This window comes from Mustelus asterias, chromosome 2, assembly GCF_964213995.1.
Source record: "Mustelus asterias chromosome 2, sMusAst1.hap1.1, whole genome shotgun sequence".
Lineage (NCBI taxonomy): Eukaryota > Metazoa > Chordata > Chondrichthyes > Carcharhiniformes > Triakidae > Mustelus > Mustelus asterias.
In genome coordinates this window covers 98,021,288-98,037,720 of record NC_135802.1, presented here as the reverse complement: position 1 = coordinate 98,037,720, position 16,433 = coordinate 98,021,288, and the positions used below count along the sequence as shown (strand labels likewise).

At 43.6% G+C, this 16,433-nt stretch overlaps 1 protein-coding gene across 8 annotated transcripts in view; it reads left to right on the top strand.

Annotated features, from left to right (window-relative positions):
- LOC144510005 (zinc finger protein 385D-like) overlaps positions 1-16,433 on the top strand; it is a 388,192-nt gene that overhangs the window by 252,706 nt on the left and 119,053 nt on the right. The window lies entirely within an intron of this gene.

The following is a 16,433-nucleotide window of genomic DNA, read 5'->3' as shown; positions in this document are numbered from 1 at the left end:
AGGCTTGATGGGCCAAATGGTCTTTTTCTGCACTGTAGGGTTTCTATGTTTCCTTAAAAAAATAATAATTCTTAATTCTTCCATTGTACTATTCAATCAGCTGAATATTCTTTACTTTTCATATATTCTTCTTACAAGGCAAATGATTAACTTTTGGTCATTACAATGCCCTAGATCATTAAATAAATTGTCTTTTAGAGCCATTTGGGGGAGAGAGCATTAATGCCCCACTGACCCTCAAATGAACAGGACAGTGTTGGGGACCCATTATTTGGACTCCCTGGCTGCTAATAGGCACTACTACTTCCTGTCAGGCAATATTGGGGCTATGATATTCCCAAAACTCCACTGTCAAATTTTTGCAGCAGTACGCTGGGGACGCCAGAAGCTAGTCTGTGAGCTGGTTAGGCCATCTCCTGAATTTCCACCAAGGCCGATTACAGACAGAACCATTCTATCCCATAAAATGCAAGGGCAAGGCTGCTGATTATCACTGTTTCTATATCCTAGCTTTGATCTGATCCACTGGCTGACAGTTGACCTTGCATAGATTACCAGACTGAGGTTTTGACCTGGATTTCTGAGAATTGAACTCGGGAGTTTATTTTTTAATTTTTAAAATGTCTCACATTATCAGGTGACCACTGATGCAAACTAAATTCAGCTTCTGGATGGATCAACAGCTTCCACTCCCAGCTTCGCTATCCAGGCCTTGCTAGGCTAGCGGTAAGGTCACCTGAATCAGATTACCCAGCATCACTACTTTGGTGCGTGCTCAGTGGGCTCCTACCACTGGTGGTTAAATTAAGTAACCTCCCTCTGACCCCATGACCCTATGGCCATGTCAGGAGCAGCGGTCTGGAGTGGGCAGATCTCTGAAATTTAACCAGGATTGGAGGTAGCATTCTCCGTACACTTTGCTGCCAGATTCATATTCCTGTGCAGCAAGATGAACTTCAGCTAATTTGACAAAATTGAAAGCAGCTGTGGCAGAATTACATTTAAAAAACATCGCGATTACTTCATTTTATTCCATGTTCAGACTGCAATTTTGAAAAGAATTTGAAGTCCAATATTTAGATAATATCTCAAGTTGTAAATGAGCCAGAAAACAGAATCTAAAATCCCCACTCACCCATCTCTCAAGGGTTTTGGATTTTCATATTACATTACAGCATTTCCTATGTTACGACAGCAAGAAGTGCTTTGGCACTTCTTTGGGTTACGAAAGGCGCTATATTAATGCTTTCAATTTTTGCCAGTAGAGCTTGTCCTTTTAACAGAAACAAAAGTCTTGTATCTTTTGGAAAACTACCAAGAATATGCACATTCCTACACCAAGAGATGCATAGGCAAATTCATCTGCAAACTGAAGTAGCAGATTGATGCCAATTAATACAAAAAAGACTTACTGTTCTCAGCCTTCCCATCCCATTCCTCTGGTTGGCTTGTTATGGAAAAAAAAACACATGAATTTACATAGCACCTTTCATGACCTCAAGATGCTTTACATCAAATTAAGTACAGTTAAAGTGTGGTCACTATTGTAATGCAGGGAAATGTGGCAAGCTGTTCGTACACAGCAAGGTCGCACAAAGTGTGGTGAAATAATGACTCCATAATGTGTAGGATTTTAAAGATGATGAGTGATCAGTGCTCGGTATCCTGAGAGTCAACATGTAATGTGCTACTGCTGACTATCAGAAGCCCACTGCCATTTAATGCTCACTTGAGCATTGATGAGCAGTGGGCGGGATTTCCGTCCACCCTTGGAAGGAAGTCCCGCCTGTGAGAGCTGCCAGATTGGCCGATAGCCCAGCCAGCTACAGCACTACAGTGGCTGAGGCTTTGCTAGCCCAAGCATGAAATTCCGTCTGGGGTTTGGGCAGGCAGGTTCCTGGGGGGGATTCAATTTTACACTTCCCTTCCTTCCACCCCTTGCCTCAGAATGTTTCTGCCCAATTTCTGTTAGTGATGTTGATGCTGAGGTGAATATTGCTCAGGATACCAGTGAGACCTGCGGAGGAAAATCATGATTGCAGCAGCACTCCATGTTCTGAATAGAGTCCATGTGTCATTCACAGAAACCATCTCTTCATGCTTGTGGAGCATCAACTACTCGACCAATATGGTGTTTCTTTGGTTGTGTAAGAATGAGAGGCCTGTTTGTAAACTCAAATTACTTTGGGGCAAGTAGGTAGAGGTCAAGATAGAAACTCACCACCAATGAGACCCAGGACATTTAAACTCCCAATATGAATTGCCCACTCACCTGAATACTCAGGGTAGCTACACTCAAGGATAACCCTATTTTCTACAATGGCCATGTGTGAAAGTTCTGGTCGAATTTCCAAATCACATTGGAGGTGGAACCAGAGCAGGAGGGCTGGAGAATTGGCATCAGAGATGGCTGCCCAGCATGTTTCCGCCTTTGGCCCATTTTGGTTGTGGTAGGTTTGGATGATTATGGCTACCTTCCCACAATTAGCTGGTGTTAAGGACATTTGAAGAATTAAAGGACTTAATGAGGCCAATTTTCTAAGCCTAAACTGACGGGAATGAAGCCTGGCCAATACATGGAGATGAACTCCTGATGTAGACCAAGACTCCAGCCTCATTTCACATGACCTCACAGGTCATCCTGTGGTCATTTTTGTTTCTAACATTTTATACAATCTTCAGTCAAAGGATCCTTGAGGCACCCCTTCATTTGCCTATCTGCATCAGCAGCTCCAGGCTCTTGACAATGGGGCTGCCTATGTATCAACGCTGGAGGATCTTCTATTGGCCCTCCAGTCTTGGAAACCCACTCACTGTCCTTAATTGGTCAGAGCTCCAAAAAGCAGCCACTTTATTGGCCATCTCCTCAAAAATTGCCTTCTGGGTCTCTAGATCGACATGTGTAAGTTGCTGACCCGCACATGCTCCCAGTGACAGGATCGCGACCCACAGTCAAGAATTCAGCCTTTAATGTCTGTAGCAGGAGGGAATCCTGAAAACCTGTATCAATATGGCGAGCACATGTGGTTTGTAATGAACTGACATATAGGAGGCTGAGGCATGCATTTAGTGCCCAAAAAAAGGGCAAGAGATGCAGCTACATCTGAACACAAACACAGTACACTTCAAGCAAGCCGAGGAGCAAATTATCAATAGGATCAGTGCATGTTTATCATTAGTGGTAGGTGGTTAGAAATCTGCCAGAAATTCCATGACATTAGAAAAAGAAACAAATAATATTTAGCTTTCAATTGAGAGATGTAGAAAGCTATGAATTATGGCACACAGGTCCAAACATTCATACTGCTGGAAAAAGCTCTCTTTGACATGTTTGGTCTAGAAGGCCCAGAGGCAATGGCAGAAACCCAAATGGATGAACCTGGCACTGATAGTGCCTTTCTTTTTATGTTATGATTTTCTATGCACTTTAGTGCAAACAAAATGTAGTCTAATAATGTACAAATCGGTTTTGTATGGGTGTTAGCTTGTTTTGGTGAATGAATATGTGTAACTTAGTTTTGGACAGATCAGTGCATTGTGTTGCTCACCTTTACATGGGAGATTGTACTGATAATATGCTTGAAGAAGACTTCATCCTCTTAGTACTAGCTTAGAGCTTGGGAAATCGGTAACAGCAGATTGTCAATTTAAGATTGCAGTGACTAGAGAATGTGAAAAGTCTTTAGCAGAAATGTCTTTACCCAGTGAATTGTTAGGTGTGTAATGCTTTCCAGGTTAGCGAAGTTGAGACTGAGACCACTCATTGCACCATTCAAGGAAAAATTGGATAAATGTTTCATGCAGAGGAAGATAAACAAGATGACAAAGAGAATGAGGGCAGTGGGATTACTTTTGGATTGCTCTAGTTGTCAAGGACATAAATGAGCCAAATGGCCTGCTTTTATGCTGTAAATGAATATAGTTCTACGAGAGGTGGCAAACCCCTTTCGCATACAGGAAAAGAAACATAGGTTTTTGAGTTGGATTAATAAACTCACTTTGCTGATTTTTTCCTATATCTTCAACAACCTATTTTCAATATTGGAAACAGATGTTAGATATTTGTAACTTTCACCCTTAATAGATGAACCTTTCTACTCCACTTTGTAGCTATTTAAAATATCATTCTACCTTTGGAAAAATAACCAACATGTGGAAAATTACCATTCATATTACCTTATTAAGGGTACTTGGATTACTTTGATATACTAATTCCAGCTAAGACTGTGGTTAGGTTCTGTTGATATGCAGAAATTCCAGTATAACATCTGTCTCAATGTAAGAGGATTGATGTTACAATTTATTGACAATTCATACCAAATCTGTTAGTTAATTATTATATATGTTCATTAAAGTATAATATTTAAACATCATACCAAAGCAATGGAGCATAAAGATAATTAAGGAATTATGCTATAAGGAACATGAATAAAAAGTATTCAAACTCCTCATTCTCTTTAATAACAGATACTGCTTTGAATTTTGATAATATGAATTAATTGACTATGGGTGGTTCTATTTATTCTGAGACTATTAGTTGATGTGTCCAATGATGTCAAGAAAATAAACTAATATCCTAGAGATGATCCAAATTATCTAGATGAACACACAGGGCAACAGCTCACACACTCTCTGTCCCTTCAAACCTTGGATTTGAGCTTGAATCTAGTTGAGACAGATGGGTTCAATTCTCTCTCATTAAAAACACTCACCTAGTCATAGTCCTAGAATCCCTACAGTACAGAAGGAGGCCATTTGACCTATCGAGACTGTACCAACCACAATCCCACCCAGGCCCTATCCCCGTAACCCTCATTTACCCTGCTAATCTCCCTTATACTAGGGTCAATTTAGCATGGTCAAGCAATCTAACCCACACATTTTTGCACTGTGGGAGGAAACCAGAGCGCCCGGAGGAAACCCATGCAGCCACGGGGAGAAAGTGCAAACTCCACACAGACAGTGACCCGAGGCTGGAACTGAACCCAGGTCACTGGTGCTGTGAGACAGCAGTGCTAACCACTGTGCCTCTGTGCCGCCCCTAAGTAGATATTGGCCACTTAAAAATGACCATAAAATAGCAATCTTATGGATAGGAACCATAAGGTATTATGGAGGGCCATTCTGGCTTTCTGCAATAGTGAACAGTAAGTCCGCAGTCCGTTTTCCACTATTTGTTATTCTCTGAATGACCTCTGTCTCATTTCCTGAAGTGGAGTGTCACTTTGGATGCATTTTTGTTCTCCGAAAGAATTGTACTTCCCACAGACCTTTTGAAAATAACAGTCAACTGTTATGGACAAGAATGGGGTTTAATTTAAACAGCCCTGATAAACCGAAAGGCATTTTGATTTCCCAGCCATTCACCTGGATCAAGATCTTGTTGTGAGCTGTTGCTTGCTAGATGGAACATGGCAGACTGCCTTGCAATCCAGCAAAACAGGATAACTGGTTCACCCAACTAGAGGACTGATGTCACATGACTCCCACCTATCCACTTTGACTTTGACAAGAATGTATGTTTCTTTGTCTGGGTTCTTGATATTGTCAATGTTCTGAAAATTAAGAATTTTAAAGGAGATTGCAGAGTCCTTTGTCCTAGCAGGCTAGTTGACTCTGGTGACCAGGCCTGGCTTATGAAATGTAGAAAGTTTGTGTATAATTCCCATTGATATTGGTTGCTGTGGCCCACAGGGTTATTAGTGTATCTTCAGAGATAATAAGGAGTCAGCTTCTTTGATACTGCCAGAAAGTTCCTCTTGTTTGAAAGTCATAGCCAGGCAGTTTTTATCCAGTTTTTTAAATGTTTGTGTTAGCCAAGAGGATATCTTATATTTTAGAAGAGAAAATAGAATGTGAGGTATTGGCTCCATTACACAACACTTCTCTTATTTTTGAAGGATTATATCAACACAACAATAATTGTTTTTTTCAGCAGACTGTTTTATATATTCACCACTCTTTGAGGACAGCTGTTTCATATCACCTACCAGTTGCTGGAGGTCTGCAAGCAGCAAGCGGCTAGTTAGGCTCATTAACAGGCCAGTTAAAACCATGGATTAGAGGTCATCTGGAACTTTCTGGTAGGTCACTGGATTCCTGAGGTTGGCAGCATAGCAGCTGCCTCGAGGTGGCCTCTCAGTGGCAGATCAGGGTGGGGCCAGCATTCCAGGAAGACTCCCACCCCCACCTACCTGGCCAAAGCTCTGGTCACTGGCCTGCCTCTGGTTGGGCTTACTCTCCATAAAGGTGGCCTGGCAATTGTGGCCGTGTTTTTGTTGAAATATGTAAAACGTGCTGCTCATTCCATGTCAAGGGTCTTCCACTGTCCTTCCGGACATGTGAGCTTGCTGACCACCCTTAATTGGATGGTGAGCACGTTACCTAGTTACTAATTGGCAAATTAATGTGAAATCAAGGTCAGGTGACTTTCCAACATAGTGCGGGATTGGGGACCACATTAGTCCTGGTCCAAAAGTCAAAATCTTGCCCTTAGTTTCCATTAAATAACTTGACTTTGTTTACATGAACCATACTTCTGAGCACTTTAGAGTTATGGATCATATCCTTTGGAATTTCCATTGTTCAGTGAGTGTTCTGCGATGCAAGTCTCTTTACGCAACCTAAAACCCCAACTACTTTCAGCTATGTCTTTCAATTAAAAACGACATGAAAAGCTGGATGGTCTGATGGGGGGATTGGAGGTGCTCTCATTTAAGGTGGGATACAGTAAAACAATTTTTTTTATTAATGGTATATTGGGGATCATATCAATACACTGTCAGGATATCATGAAGCACAGAAGTTTAGATGTGAAAATCTAATTACAATGGTTTTGTGGTATTCTATCTCCTCATGCAGCAGAATTCCAGAGGCTGTTGGCTATCTACTCCCCATTGAAAATGTTCTAACTAGTTTGAAATGAGATAATTAATGAGAAAAATTGACCCATTGGGACAATTGTAATTTGTTATTTTTATCACATGTGCTATCAGTATTCGATTAGCTGGTGGAATATGGTACAATACGGTACTTCCTCTGTCAAGTTATCTACATCTGAGATTATGTTAAACTGCATCCTCTCCTTCCTAACATCTAACAAGAAGTGAACATTGGCTGCGTTCAATTTGCATGGGTGAAATAATGAAGCATGAACAGAAGGAAAGAGAACCACTGTGGTTTATGTGACTTGTTTAACTGATTACAGAGTTATAACAATCAGTTCCAAAATAATATCTTTTCCCTTCGCTGGGCCGAATCATATGATTTTCATCAAAGTATTGCAACCCTAAATGCAAATTATGGTTATCTGCATTTCCGATAAAATGGATGGAATAATGTAAACGGGCAATCAGAGAAGTTGAAGCATTTTTTAAAACTGCAACGTACGTTTTCCCAATGGTTCCTTAAAATCTCATCCTATGTCTGATACTTTATTGTTTGTAATTCAAGACCCTTAACATAGCTGAAGATTGCTAGCTGGTGTTGTGAGACCCAGTAATTCTCTGGCAAAAGCTATTTTTAAGCTAGCATAAAAAAATTTGTGCCCAAACTTGCAAAGCCAAGGAGAACTAATTTGAACACGATTATACTTTAATAAAGTTAGAACACGCCAGATTACAGTTTATAAGCAGCGCACAATGGAGAATAATGATTTACCCTAACCTCAGTGAATCATGAAAATCTTCTTCACTTGTGGATAGGACAAGGCACTTGTAGACTGGGTGATCACGTGGACATTAGGATGACACGGGTACAAAAGGAATCATGTGTCAGGAGCATAGAAACTAGGCAAAATATCCCCAGACAAGGTCTGCCATCATTCAAGTAGGCGCCTGTTCTGTTAACATACCAGGACCATTGCCAAGCCCCCCTTGCGACCAAAGGTCAAAATCAAAGTGAATGGTACCATTTTGAAGTGGCAAGGCAGGGGAAAGAAATATTACGACCGAAATGCTCGCACACTCTGCCCTTTGGGACCTGGTCAAACACTCAGGATCCAGATCACCTGTGGCCACAACAAATTGGCATTTGTACAATTCCCGGCAGCCAAACAGCTATGTGGTTTCCTCAGACAGTGCTCAGTGTGTATGAAACCGGTGTCCTACAGCAGGTATCTGAACCATCACCATCAACCATCATTGTACCCATGCATCCAGTCTGCAATCCAGGTCTCCACACCAATGGAAATGGAGGCCCCTCCGAGTCCAACACAGCAAACGCTACACCACTGGGTACACCAACCCAAAGGTATCTCAAGCACCACCAATTGATACAATCACGTGCTCAGGATGTTTGTGTCAACCAAATACAAAGTTCAAGGACTATGTGATGAATCAGACCACAAATGGATTTTGTTTTAAATGGGTGGGGAGGGGGAAGCAGACACAATGGGCCATGTGCCAGCTTTAGTAGCCCAATCAGTGTTTTCTACATTGTAAATAGTTATTAGTCCAAAGATGTGCGGGTTAGGTGGATTGGCCATGCTAAATTGGCCCTAAATGTCAGGGGGACTAGCTAGGGTAAATGCATGGGATTATTGGGAGAGGGACTGGGTGGGATTGTGGTCGGTGCAGACTCGATAGGCCGAATGGCTTCCTCCTGCACTGTAGGATTTTATGATTCCATGATTACACCTCAGTACTACCGTTTGACCTAACTTAAATAGGGATGAGGAAACAAGGTTCAGATGGCTCGATGGAGGGTTACAAGTTAGCAAGGAACGAGCTGAAAAAGGGGCTTAGGAGAGCTAGGAGGGGACATGAGAAGTCCTTGGCGGATCGGATCAAGGAAAACCCCAAGGCTTTTTAATCTTATGTGAGGAATAAAAGAATGACCAGGGTGAGGTTAGGGCCGGTCAAGGACAGTAGTGGGAACTTGTGTATGGAGTCAGTAGAGATAGGCGAGGTGATGAATGAATACTTTTCTTCAGTGTTCACCAAGGAGAGAGGCCATGTTTTTGAGGAAGAGAAGGTGTTACAGGCTAATAGGCTGGAGGAAATAGATGTTCGGAGGGAGGATGTCCTGGCAGTTTTGAATAAACTGAAGGTCGATAAGTCCCCTGGGCCTGATGAAATATATCCTAGGATTTTTTGGGAGGCAAGGGATGAGATTGCAGAGCCTTTGGCTTTGATCTTTGGGTCCTCACTGTCCACGGGGATGGTGCCAGAGGACTGCAGAATGGCGAATGTTGTTCCTCTGTATAAGAAAGGGAATAGAAATGACCCTGGTAATTATAGACTGGTTAGTCTTACTTCGGTGGTTGGTAAATTGATGGAAAAGGTCCTTAGGGATGGGATTTACGACCATTTAGAAAGATGCGGATTAATCCGGGATAGTCAGCACGGATTTGTGAAGGGCAAGTCGTGCCTCACAAATTTGATTAAATTTTTTGAGGAGGTAACTAAGTGTGTTGATGAAGTTAGGGCAGTTGATGTCATATTGGGCGGCACGGTAGCACAGTGGTTAGCACTGCTGCTTCACAGCTCCAGGGTCCCGGGTTCGATTCCCGGCTCGGGTCACTGTCTGTGTGGAGTTTGCACATTCTCCTCGTGTCTGCGTGGGTTTCCTCCGGGTGCTCCGGTTTCCTCCCACAGTCCAAAGATGTGCGGGTTAGGTTGATTGGCCAGGTTAAAAATTGCCCCTTAGACTCCTAAGATGTGTAAGTGAGAGGGATTAGCGGGTAAATATGTGGGGGTAGGGCCTGGGTGGGATTGTGGTCGGTGCAGACTCGATGGGCCGAATGGCCTCCTTCTGCACTGTAGGGTTTCTATGATTTCTATGATTTCTATGATGATATACATTGATTTTAGTAAGGCGTTTGATAAGGTCCCCCATGGTCGGCTTATGATGAAAGTGAGGAGGTGTGGGATAGAGGGAAAGTTGGCCGATTGGATAGGTAACTGGCTGTCTGATCGAAGACAGGGTGGTGGTGGATGGAAAATTTTCAGATTGGAGGCAGGTTGCTAGCGGAGTGCCGCAGGGATCAGTGCTTGGTCCTCTGCTCTTTGAGATTTTTATTAATGACTTAGAGGAGGGAGCTGAAGGGTGGATCAGTAAATTTGCTGATGACACCAAGATTGGTGGAGTAGTGGATGAGGTGGAGGGCTGTTGTAGGCTGCAAAGAGACATAGATAGGATGCAAAGCTGGGCTGAAAAATGGCAAATGGAGTTTAACCCTGATAAATGTGAGGTGATTCATTTTGGTAGGACTAACTTAAATGTGGATTACAGGGTCAAAGGTAGGGTTCTGAAGACTGTGAAGGAACAGAGAGATCTTGGGGTCCATATCCACAGATCTCTAAAGGTTGCCACTCAAGTGGATAGAGCTGTGAAGAAGGCCTATAGTGTGTTAGCTTTTATTAACAGGGGGTTGGAGTTTAAGAGCCGTGGGGTTATGCTGCAACTGTACAGGACCTTGGTGAGACCACATTTGGAATATTGTGTGCAGTTCTGGTCACCTCACTATAAGAAGGATGTGGAAGCGTTGGAAAGAGTGCAGAGGAGATTTACCAGGATGCTGCCTGGTTTGGAGGGTAGGTCTTATGAGGAAAGGTTGAGGGAGCTAGGGCTGTTCTCTCTGGAGCGGAGGAAGCTGAGGGGAGACTTAATAGAGGTTTATAAAATGATGAAGGGGATAGATAGAGTGAACGTTCAAAGACTATTTCCTCGGGTGGATGGAGCTATTACAAGGGGGCATAACTATAGGGTTCATGGTGGGAGATACAGGAAGGATATCAGAGGTAGGTTCTTTACGCAGAGTGGTTGGGGTGTGGAATGGACTGCCTGCAGTGATAGTGGAGTCAGACACTTTAGGAACATTTAAGCGGTTATTGGATAGGCACATGGAGCACACCAGGATGATAGGGAGTGGGATAGCTTGATCTTGGTTTCAGATAAAGCTCGGCACAACATCGTGGGCTGAAGGGCCTGTTCTGTGCTGTACTGTTCTATGTTCTATGTTCTATGTGGACTGGGTGGTCACATGAAAGAACAAAGAACAAAGAACAGTACAGCACAGGAAACAGCCCTTCGGCCCTCCAAGCCTGTGCCGCTCCTTGGTCCAACTAGACCAATCGTTTGTATCCCTCCATTCCCAGGCTGCTCATGTGGCTATCCAGGTAAGTCTTAAACGATGTCAGCGTGCCTGCCTCCACCACCCTACTTGGCAGCGCATTCCAGGCCCCCACCACCCTCTGTGTAAAAAACGTCCCTCTGTTATCTGAGTTATACTTCGCCCCTCTCAGCTTGAGCCCGTGACCCCTCGTGATTGTCACCTCCGACCTGGGAAAAAGCTTCCCACTGTTCACCCTATCTATACCCTTCATAATCTTGTACACCTCTATTAGATCTCCCCTCATTCTCCGTCTTTCCAAGGAGAACAACCCAAGTCTACCCAATCTCTCCTCATAGCTAAGACCCTCCATACCAGGCAACATCCTGGTAAACCTTCTCTGCACTCTCTCTAACGCCTCCACGTCCTTCTGGTAGTGCGGTAACCAGAACTGGACGTAGTACTCCAAATGTGGCCTAACCAGCGTTCTATACAGCTGCATCATCAGACTCCAGCTTTTATACTCTATACCCCGTCCTATAAAGGCAAGCTTACCATATGCCTTCTTCACCACCTTCTCCACCTGTGTTGCCACCTTCAAGGATTTGTGGACTTGCACACCTAGGTCCCTCTGTGTTTCTATACTCCTGATGACTCTGCCATTTATTGTATAACTCCTCCCTACATTATTTCTTCCAAAATGCATCACTTCGCATTTATCCGGATTAAACTCCATCTGCCACCTCTCCGCCCAATTTTCCAGCCTATTTATATCCTGCTGTATTGCCCGACAATACTCTTCGCTATCCGCAAGTCCAGCCATCTTCGTGTCATCCGCAAACTTGCTGATTACACCAGTTACACCTTCTTCCAAATCATTTATATATATCACAAATAGCAGAGGTCCCAGTACAGAGCCCTGTGGAACACCACTGGTCACAGACCTCCAGCCGGAAAAAGACCCTTCGACCACTACCCTCTGTCTCCTATGGCCAAGCCAGTTCTCCACCCATCTAGCCACTTCTCCTTGTATCCCATGAGCCTTAACCTTCTTAACCAACCTGCCATGTGTGACTTTGTCAAATGCCTTACTGAAATCCATATAGACGACATCCATGGCCCTTCCTTCATCAACCGTTTTTGTCACTTCCTCAAAAAACTCCACCAAATTTGTAAGGCACGACCTCCCTCTTACAAAACCATGCTGTCTGTCACTAATGAGATTGTTCCGTTCTAAATGCACATACATCCTGTCTCTAAGAATCCTCTCCAACAACTTCCCTACCACGGACGTCAAGCTCACCGGCCTATAATTTCCCGGGTTATCCCTGCTACCCTTCTTAAACAACGGGACCACATTCGCTATCCTCCAATCCTCAGGGACCTCACCCGTGTCCAAAGAAGCGACAAAGATTTCCGTCAGAGGCCCAGCAATTTCATCTCTCGTCTCCCTGAGCAGTCGCGGATAGATGCCATCAGGCCCTGGGGCTTTGTCAGTTTTAATGTTCCCTAAAAAACCTAACACTTCCTCTCTTGTAATGGAGATTTTCTCTAACGGGTCAACACCTCCCTCCGAGACACTCCCGGTTAACACGCCCCTCTCCTTCGTGAATACCGATGCAAAGTATTCATTTAGGATCTCCCCTATTCCCTTGGGTTCTAAGCATAATTCCCCTCCTTTGTCCCTGAGAGGTCCGATTTTCTCCCTGACAACTCTTTTGTTCCTAACTGAACATTGGGATGACACAGGTACAAAGCAGTTGGGAGTGTGAGAGTTCTCTTGTAGTGTGGGCAGACACACAGCATGTTAGAGCTGGTCAGTAGCTGTCTATAAGCATGTATTGCTGTTAGTCCCTTCTCACCACTTATTGCAACCCAGTACTTCTATAGCACCCACTATTGCTCATTGATTACAACTAAACCTTATTGTTTTAAATTATAACACTTGTATATAGTATAATTGAAGGCATTGTTTTATCGTAATAGAGATAATTATGAGCATGGAAAATGTTTTAGTTGCTTTCATTATTACTTTCACAACATCATGAGTCAATTCACAGTGTCGGGGATGCAGTAAGATTTCTTCTGTACGCTGTGAAATTGTCTAACAATATTGTAATGAATATTATAAATGTGTTTCTGATTTTGTTACCATACACCCCCTTTGGCAACACATTCTGTTCTATCCCATTGCCCTGAACACTATTTGCCTGAAGGCAGGTTTGTCACATAGACTATCCTATATTGCCCCATGCTGGGCCAGTGAACTTGGCAGCTCTATGGTCTGTAGCTAATACTTGAGATCGCTTGGTTCTCCCTCCTGAGGCTTGCAAATTCCAGGCTGCGTGTAGGTAAAAACCATCCTTATGCTTTAACTTAGTGAAATATATTTTCCTTTATACAATAACTTCCAATCCATGTTTAATGTGCGTGCTTATTTAAACAACACTTTCTCCTGCCAATAAAAACTGTTAAAGAACAATTGACCCATGCAAATCATGGCTTGACTGAAATGTGTACCAATCTTCCAGATTAAATGCAGACATAACATCCAGAATCAGTGCCAAAGTAAAAGCTGCTTTCAGTCAAGATGAGATAAAGTAAGACACAACAGCCACAACATTGGACAGACCCCACAAACATGTAATGTATAATTAACCCCCCCATTGCTTCCGCTACAGGCAGTTTGCACACTTTGCGCTGTCTGTTGATTTGCATGCTAGCTGTGTACAGCGAGTGCTAAGCACACTGCTGATTGGCTGGCATGCCTCAGCAGGGAGTCCACGTTGTGTGATTCTACTTGAACACCACTCCAATGTTAGATTGCACCTCTTAAAGTGGTGGTGCATTCTGACTGGAGCAGGTGTTTGGATCGGTTGCAGAAGAAAGTATGAGCATGAAGAGCACGGTGTTATGAAAAACAGATCAGCGATTCTGCTCCAAGGTTCTCTGGAAGCTTTGGTTGAAGAGAAAGGTCCTATGTCCCCTGGAGGCACTCCAGACAAACCATGTAAAAGTAACAGGAGCAGATAGTCCTGGTTATCAGTGTCAGGAGTCTAGCCCTGAGGATCTGGATGCAGTGCTAAAAGAAGTTCAATGACTTTAAACCAACAATCAAGGTCACTACATGTAACATCAAATGTCGTATCTCACCAACTGCACAACTAGCCTCATACATTGCTCAACACATCACATCCCTTTCATTTACCTCCCAATAATCTCGACCTGCCACAGTTCATATGTAAGGTTCATAGCTTCACCTCCCCTTTATCGCACTGCTGCAACAAAGAACAGTACATCACAGAAACAGGCTCTTCGGCCCACCAAGTCTGTGCCGACACAGATGCCTCTCTAATCTAATATTTTCTTGCCTCTGCGTGGTCCATATCCCTCTATTCCCTGCCTATTCATGTATCTATCCGGATGCCTCTTGAACGTTGTTATAGAATCTGCTTCCACTACCTCTTCTAGCAGGACATTTCAGGTATTCACCACCTTCTATGTGAAAAACCTGCCCCTTACATCTCTTTTAAACTTTCCCCCTCTCACTCTCAACCTATGCCCCCGAGTAATTGACCCTTTGACCGTGGGAAAAAGACTCTGACTATATCCAAGCCTGTCATAATCTTGTAAACCTCTATCAGGTCCCCCCTCATCCTCCGATGCTCCAATGGAAACAATCCAAGTTTGTTCAACCTTTCTTCATTATCCATATCCTCCAAACCAGACAACATCCTTGTAAATCTCTTATGCACCCTTTCCAATGCATCAACAATCTCTTGGTAATGTGTCGACCGGAATTGTACACAATACTCCAAATGCGGCCTAACCAAAGTTTTATACAGATGCAGTATGATTTTCCAATTCCTATACTCAGCGTCCCAACTGATGAAAGCCAGCATGCCATGTGCCTTCTTGCTTCTTGACCACTTTGTCCATCTGAGTTGCCACCTTTAGGAAACTTGGGATCTGCACACCTAGATCCCTTTTATGCTAATATTTCTAAGAGCTCTACCATTTACTGTATACTTTCCTTCTACAATAGACTTTCCAAATTGCATCACCTCACATTTGTCTGGACTCAGTTCCACTTGCCATCTTTCAGCCCAGTTCTCCAGCCAATTTATTTCCTGCTGTATCCTTTGACAATCTTCCTCACTATCCACTACTCCCCCAATTTTTGTAAGATCTGCAAATTTACTACACCTACATTTTCCTCCAAATCGTTTATATAACCTTCACATACTACATTCGCTGGCATACCTCACTAGATTTTGCGAACAAAATTGTGCATAACCAGAGGCTGCAGCACCTCGACATCAGATGACAGGGAGGCGAAAGTGGTTAGCATTACTGCAGTGGCTGTAGTTTCAGTGGCAGGGCTAAAGCTGTGGAAGGTGAAGGTATCCACATACCTAATGCTCCTTCTCACATCCCACTTACCCCTCATCGCACAATCCTTTAGATTTACAAGTTGCAGATAGTGTAAGTATACACCTCATTTTCCCCCAACCTCCTTTCACCACAAACCTACTCTTGTGCCTTACTTCATTCAGATACCCAAAAGCTGCCAGCCAGCTGAGGAGTCATAGAATCATCATAGAATCATCTTACAATCGTAAAATTCCTGGAGTGCACAAGGTCATGGAGGTGGAAAATCATGAAGTCAGCAACGATGAAGAAATACTATTACCTGCTCTCACAACTGCAGTCACTGGTTCAGGAACTGACACTGTGCATATAAAGGAGGTAGCTGGAGATGGGAACTGGATCTGTTGAGACTCAAGTAACCTGCAGCCAGGTCTGGGGACCAGAGTGGTGCTGATACCATTTTCCAAGGCTGTACACGAGTCCTACTGTCGAGGACTCACAAGGACTTTTATGGGGTAGCCTCTAATAGAGGCTGATGGATATGCATAATGTAATGCCTGGCATATTGGCAGGCCTACCAGGAAGTCTGTGTCACTGCCAAGATGCATGGAAAAGTCAGATCCAACTTCCCACAGGGCTTTGCAGAGAATGTGGAGTCCGTACTTTCCAGTATGGAAGCAGTGGCCAAATTCAGGAGGACACACCTGGACCCAACTGTGATGCAGCCGCTGGCGACAGGTGTCTCAGCTTCCATTACTATACGAGGAGAAACCATCCAATGCCAGATTGCTACAGTGGAAGCTCAGACCAAAGTCATGCATGCACGTTTTGTTTGCTGCAGAAGCTCAGTCTGCTGCTACCATGACCACAATCCCATAGAGCCTCGTCAGTGTCACAGAGTCCAGCAATCTGGAGAATTGCTGAGATGCCAATGCAGTGGAGTGGTAGTGGCTTCATGGTTTACAAGCCTGCTCTCTTCTCTCATGTACTCCCACCACTGTCACTGTGC